The following is a 7,921-nucleotide window of genomic DNA, read 5'->3' as shown; positions in this document are numbered from 1 at the left end:
GTCTGTGACATATTCTACAGATGTCTTGACATCGAAACTGTAGTAATCTTGCTGGTATGATGTCAATATAGAGTCAATAGATCACTTTCAATGTTTGTTGTTGCTGTGAGACGCGTGCGGCACGCGTCAAAAATAGGCGAGACCTCTACTCTTTAGAAGAGCTCACACGGGCATTGTGGCTACTCTAACCTGTTAACACGGACGCCGAAATAAAAAACAATAGGTAATTCAGCCGCCACGCGCTCCTGACGTTCCTGGTGTGTTCCGGGCTGTTAGTACCCATCCTGACCATTTGAGCTGTTTATTGAATTATGGGTTAAAGGCCCTGACATCTGGTTCTTCCCAAAGACTCAGAGAAGCGGTGAAGACCAACCAGTAAGACACAATGAACTGATGAGAATCAGAATGAAACTAATTCTGCCATTAGTATGTACATTAGTTAATATGCTACGTTTAACTAATCATCTGAAAAGAACCAATGTTTGTTGTACAGGTTGGAGCTCTCAAGCAGAACTGGAGAAACAATATGAATATCCAAAGTAGGTTTTATGACCTCCTCCTCCTCGGTTTACGACCTGCATTGCATTCCTTTGGGTGGCTCACACACAGTCACATAAACAGAGACACATCCAAACTGTGAAGAAGACTAAATGAAACTGATGTTTCATGCAAATTCACCTGTACTTTAATAGAAATGCTGAGCCGGTCTCTAATCCCTCCCCTTGTTCATCTGTGGACCCTTCATTTCTTAGATTAGACATTCCTGTTAGAGGTCAAATCCACATCTGTGATGCTGAACTGTTTTAGTTTATCTATGTCAGTCATTTTCAATTTATATAACTCAAGTACTCATGCTAATAAGCAAACAAGTTGTTCTTGCAAAAATAACAAATTAAGCCCAAAGAAGTTACACTGACTAAAGGTTGTAGATCAAAACCTTCCCTTTCTATTAATTACTTGGTTAGATCTTGCCATCCTACAGACATGTTATTTCTATATATGCATATTAAAGGTCCCTGGAGATGTAAATCAGAAATTCAGGTGCACACTAATGCCTCAGTTAGTCCTATATTTTTAATATATGCTTTTAATCTACTTAAAGTGTATTACACCTTTTAGCATTGTTTGTGAACCATACACAAATTGACCCTATATTACTGTTACATGTGTGTTCATGTGTTTTATGTTGTCTAAGTTGAATTCTAACTGTACTGTTAGTAACTTGTATTCCATCTGAGGCCCAGTCTCATTGACTTGTCTGCTTCATGGGAGCGACCCCTTCCCTTTTGCCTCTTGCTCTCATCTAGACAGATCTGTGCCACATGTTGAGATCAATCATATCCCTTCATTTACTGTATAATTAGTGCACATATACTGTATATCTACATATATAGGCCTGTCTGTTGTAGTGTTTGTATACCTAAATGTTATGATAACAAGGTTTATCTATGTTGTGTAATTGGTTAATTCATTTTAATTCAGTTGATCAGGTTTTATTCAGTGGTTTATATCATACAGGTGTTTGGTACAGTTCTGCAGCAGATAAAGCCCAGATGTCAAATAGGGAAGAATTAATTATGTGATCGAATTAATTACTATCAATCCTGTGAAATAAATTTAACTAAAAGAATCAATATAGTTTATTACATGGGAGGAGTAATATGTAATGAGTTATGTTCATCGTTGTATTCACTGTATCTCTTCATTCATCCTTTATCATTCTATTCCTTTTTCCTTTTGTTTGATCATTTATTCACTTATTTTCTGTTAGTAGTTTAGTCATGTAGTTATTTAAATAAACAGTTGGTTATTTGATGTGTGTGTGTATATAAAACAACTGCAATGACTGCACTCTATCCCGAAGAACACTAGTATCCCTGAGATTATGAGATTTAACTGATTAATATCAAAGTTTGAGGTTTTTCCTAAATTGGGTGGCGTTCTAAATTGAATAATTTAATTGAATATAAAGTTGCATTCTGATATTAAAACTAATTGTGTATGAAAGCTGTAGCTGAGTGTCATCACTCTCCTTCACCTTTTGCAACAATTCAGGGGTTTATGATTAATTACTTTGATTTATTAATTATAGATACATATTTTGCTTTTAATTAATGATTGGTCATTAATCTGCTCCATGCAATAAGGCTACACGCCCGAGCCATAGATATGGTCAAAAGCACCAAAAAAAGAGTATGTGAGCCTTGAATTGAGAATGATTTATTACGGATATGTACCCATTATTGTTTTTGTCTGCTTCTGTTGATCCAGTTCCATCAAGCATATTCAACATAGTTCAAGCTCAGGCAACTGATGCTGGGAAACTAACCTGGTCCAGGGCAGGCTAACTGTCGGGCTAAGAGTTCCTGTAACACTGACCCGACGGGAAAGCAATGATTTTACCTCTGATGCCGTATTATTTGACTTTATCAACCACTATCAGTCCAAAAATTAAAGTTAATAGAAAATCGACTCCATATATATACTTTAGTAGTCTGGGTTATGACAAATTGGTCATAATATAATAAATAAGTACATATATATACAGTATATATATATATATATGTATATATATATATATATATATATATATATACCGGTTAATAAACTTGTGACAACACCGGTGTTACTGATTACACCGGACATTTTACAAGAAAGATTACGGTCAACATGTGCAGAGCGCTGACTCTGATCTGTACCGTTGAGTGGTGGTGTGTCTGGCCTCTCCGGTAGAGCTTTTGCTGTAGGGCTCTGCTGCGGGGGTCTACCTGGCGCCGCTGCTCCGTGCACACCGGCTGTGCCGGCAGGAGGGGGGACCAAGAAAGGAGTCTATGTAAATTGCAATATTGTAGGTGGCGCTGCTACAATCAGAGCCTATAGGTCTACCAGGGTGAACCACGTGGGGAACCGTCCAGGTATGTGGATCTTTATGGATTTTAGGGAGGAGGTAAAACAGTGTCTATCACGTGGGTTGTTGGGTCCAAATAGAAAATCGTGTTTTTTAGCCGTCAGCATTTTTTTTATGGTAAAGTTGTTGTATAATGCCGCGTACACGTGATTGTGGTGGGTTTTTGTGTTTGGAAAGTCCCCTGGATGGGTTTATAATATTTATGGTTATTAAGTTGCCTGTTGACTTCTATGGTACATTGTTGTTTATCCATAATGACTCTTTTTGACCCCTTATCCGCCGGTTTGATGACTATATTTGGATTTTCTTGTAATTTCTGGATGGATTTTTTATCCTCCAGAGAGAGGATCCACTCTTTCCGGAAGAGCTCCATAAGAATTAAGATATTGTATATCTGAGTGGATGAGGGCCTTCACCCTGCCGTCCAATAGCTCCCAAGGGGGCTCCCAGTTGGACGGGAGGGTAAAGGGCACCCCACCCGAATTACCATTTTGAAATAAAAGAGAATACAACAGCACAATACTTTTGTATTGAACATGGAGAGCTGGCAGACTATTACCCTTTGCAGGAATACAGTATGCTGGGCTTGTCTGTAATTGCATTGCATCATTCTGTCCCATCCTTAGCGTAATGTCTGACGACGCTGGTGCACGGATCTTGGAGATCATCCAGGCCACAGTCCCGAGTCTTCCAGAAGAGAAAATAAAGTTATTGGCCTCCGGAGTTGCTGTCTACGGTTATGAGCGGTAAGAGGCCCTCGCCATCTGACAGACGGCAGGTTGTGAGAGTGCTAGTCGATGAAATGAGAAAGCACGGAGCTAACCCTACTAGGCCACAATGCCTCATCATCACCAGAAATGTGATAAGAGAATACCCACAATCCTTTGCCGATACCATGGACGATGGCAAGACAATGATTGGTAGAGGTTATGAATCACTTTGAGCCAGGTTAAAGTACGTGTAGAGCACTTGAACAGGAACAACACCCTTGCTTGACACAGAGCATCAAAGGATGCCACAGGGGCTATCCCAGCCCGGAACCATCAGACAGCTATGGGTGCACAAGATGGCAGCCAGAGCTACCACCTGAAGAAACTGAAGATAGCCTTGAAGGTCTGCGACAAAAGATGACAAATATCTTCAAACATGAAGGTTTGGCGGGTGCAGGAAGGGGGGAAATACACAATTTGATGGAGAAAACGTATTATCTGCAACGCAAATCGATCAATGCCACGCCAGCCGCCCCTCTTCAGGCCATTTAAAGTCAGTGGCCCTACTTGTTTCTGCCAAGGAGCATGTGTGGACACTTTGAACTGCTCATAGACATTCAGATCCTGAGAATAATGGAGGCATATCCTGAAGACCAGGGCAGAATCATCTCAGAATACTTCAAGGCAAAACCCAGCAATGATGAAGTGAAGAAGATCTTCTCCCAAGAAAACGGTATCACGTTCCCCTACATTCTGGATCTACTGATGGCACACTTCCAAGAGAGGAGAGATGCCCTCATCTTGCAGGCAGGTGTGAGTATAACTGATTAAGACATTGAAATTATTGAAATGCAATGAGTGGAGCTCAGTGTGATTTTTAAAATAATTTCTTTAAAAGGAAAATTGATGACAACTATAGTTAAAGCATTGTTTAATTGTATTAACATTAACTTAGAAATGCAATGCCTTTTTTGTCTCCTATATAGGTGTCAGACACAGCGGCGACTGTGAAGACATCCCTCACCCTTCCTAATAGCCCTCGGTTGATCGCTCTAGGTAAGCACTAAGCCCCACGTTTCTACTTACACTGTACTAGTGCACATATGCAGAGTATTTCTATTGAGCCTGTCAGCAGGCAGTCAGAAGGTGTGGAGCAGGCAGGAAGACGCTGCTTGCCGCTGGAGTTGGAGTTCAGTTGTAGTGAGTTTCTATGGTTATGTCTTCTATATTGTATATAATACACACACCTTTACATTCTTATAAATAAATACTGATTCATAAACAGTTGTGCATACAGAAATGGATAAATAAATACATAGATTTAGATGGTTAATAAATAGTTGACTCTATAATACATACACAGTAAGCTACGGAATAATAATTTCTCTGATTCTTCTCTGATATGTAAATAGTTTGTTTGAGCTTTTCTCTCACTCTCCGTCTGGATTAGGGTGTTCCTATAGCTTGTAAATGTGTAAATGGTTCGTTTGATATTCTCCCTCCCTTTGTAGATTTTATTTTATTTGTATTAACTTTTTTACTTGATTTCTCCTTCACTGCAACCGACCCAACCACGCGATGGTGTCCCAAGTATGTAAATGGCTACCTGGATACATCAAAGAGCAGTGCAGTAGATGAGTAGCATCTCACATCCTGCATCAAGAATTCCTGATATCTAGCAGAGGCTTACATTTTTTTAGAAAGGTTTTCAAATATCAGTTGGAAATGCCAATACCATACAAAAACAATAAAGCGGTAAGTGGCCACTTGATAATTCGTCAAATGGTCAATTTGGTTTTCAGCCTAAAGCTTTTTGCATTGTGTTTCAGGTCCAATGATTTCCGACCAGCGCTGGATGGTAAGCATCGAGGGTCAGGTCGTGTGTGAAGAGGCATTGTTTGCGTTGGGGCTTGCTGTTGTCTTCACATCCTACTACAACTTCAACCTCCAATATCAGGATCACGCTGCCTGCACACTTGAATTAATACAGAGGTAAGTTTGAATTCCATATAGTCATTTGTGTCAGATGTTTGGGCCTTACTATCTATGTGTGATAGACATACGATCAGAGAGTATGGTATGGAGAGTTCATTCCAAAATAAGCTTAAATGATCACTTGGACGTTTGGGTGTGTATGTGTGGTTCTAAAATATATATTAATTATTAATAACCCATTGTTATTAGTCTTGAATAATTAAATACAATAGACTGGTTAAGTTAAATGTAGGCATTCTGGTTTATATATGAAATAAATTTGTTTTATCAATATTATAATCAGTAGAAATACACTTAAACTCAATTGCCGGCTTAGCCAGATTGAGCAATTCTGTGGTCAACAGAGCCCTCTAGTGGACAAATAGCATGTACTGCAGCACTGAAAACGGCACATGGCGAAACACTGCAAATGTAATAAAGACATGCACTTATTAGGGCTGGGCGATATGGACAAAATCTTCTACCCTGATAAAGGTCATTTCATATCTCGATAAAGATATATATCACAATATAGCACATGTTCTGGTAATTCAATAAATAAAAAGTCCATATGAAATAAGCACATGGTAAAGTCTATTTTCGTATACTCCTGTGTGAATTAAATACTTGACAAATGAAATGTACTGAGTATTTGATCATTTTATACAGAACTTTACGGACAACAGATAGCCTGCACTACAACTTTGCTTGTGGTATACTTTGCAGAAGATTGTTTTCGGGTCTGTGTCTGACGTTCTAACGAGCTCTTCTTGTTTTGGTTGGGCTGAGTCTGAGACAGTTTCTGCATGTTGTGCCCTCTCAAAGTAAAACAGCTGTTCGCTACAACTCCGCCCGGCTCGCTCATGGGAGAAGTTTGCCTTCAGGGCTTTCTGCCAGAAAGGGTTTATTTTAACCCAAAATACTACTAACCAAGTTTGTTTGTTGCCTAAAACTTAGAATATTTCTGGCAGAAAGCCCTGAAGACAAACTTCACCCACATGCTAGGGACGTAAAGAGTCGTACAAATGACATAAATATTGTAGTAAAACAGTTCAGCCACTTGTTTTTTGACATCACAATAGAAACAATATAGAAAAAAAAATCTAAACATAGACATTTCTTATATCGTTTGACGATATATATCGTCATATCGCCCAGCCCTAGTACATATGTACATAAATATCAAAGAGTCATTAAGTTACCAAAAATACTCAATGTTATATGCATATTCCAAAGGTTTGACACTCATAAAACATCAGGCAAGTAAACTATATTAGCAAGAAATATTTCACCATGTCCTCGTGTATCTACTCTAATATGCATTACAAACATAAAGCATGAAAAAGAACGATTTGGGGACTTATAATAAATCAGGTATTATTTATACTACAATATTTAGCGGTCTAATATTAGGTAAAAGGTGGTTTGATTCACATTTGTGTCTTTTTGTTTTACCTTGCTGTGCCTTGTAGAAGCTGTGTCGGGATCAACCCAGAGAGAGGGACAAAGGCACGACAGGGAAAGGTGACCAGCAAGAAGAGCGGGAAAATGGTCCATAAGAAAGTGACATCCCTGAATCCTCATGTATGCACCCTCCTGCGGGAGCTCATGGATTTCGAGTGGGACTTTGTGTGAGTTTAACAATCACATTCCTGACTCTGTCTGTAGAGTTAAAATGCACACACACAAACCCTCCATATCTCACTCAATTACTGACAATCCCTTTATGTCTGTGTCTCACTCATTCACAATGTTATTTTTATTTGTAAGGGCTATTTTTGTATTTTTTATTTAATTTTGTTTACAATGTCCAACCTGTCATTATTTCTACGTTTAATATTGACCATATTGAGCCAGCGCACAGTAATGTTCAACAGCATGGTTCTGTCTAGTCTAACGAGGGAAGCTATTTCATTTTGAAACAGAAAAGTTTCTTTTAAAAGTACAAATGTTTTCAGCCCGTCACTCACTCAGATACACACACACACAAACACACACACACACTGTGTCTCTTACTCACTCACAACTCATCACACTATTTTTATTTGTAAGGGCTTGAGTATTTGAATGTTTTATTTGGATGTTAGTTTCTGTCAAATCTCAATCTCCGATACAGTACAGATACTGTAAATTGTACAGTAACCTTACTGGCGAAACTGCTGCCAGTATTTTACTGTAATTTTTGAATTACAGCAAATTACTGTATGCTTTGATTACAGTAAGCTGCTGTATTCTTTGATACAGTAGAGATACTGTAAATTTTAAAGTAAAATACTGGCAGCAGTTTCTCCTGTAAGTTACTGTAATTTTATAGGAAAAAGTTTTACAG

Source organism: Sebastes umbrosus, chromosome 5 (genome assembly GCF_015220745.1).
Source record: "Sebastes umbrosus isolate fSebUmb1 chromosome 5, fSebUmb1.pri, whole genome shotgun sequence".
NCBI classification, from domain to species: Eukaryota; Metazoa; Chordata; class Actinopteri; order Perciformes; family Sebastidae; genus Sebastes; species Sebastes umbrosus.
This window is presented reverse-complemented; position numbering follows the sequence as displayed.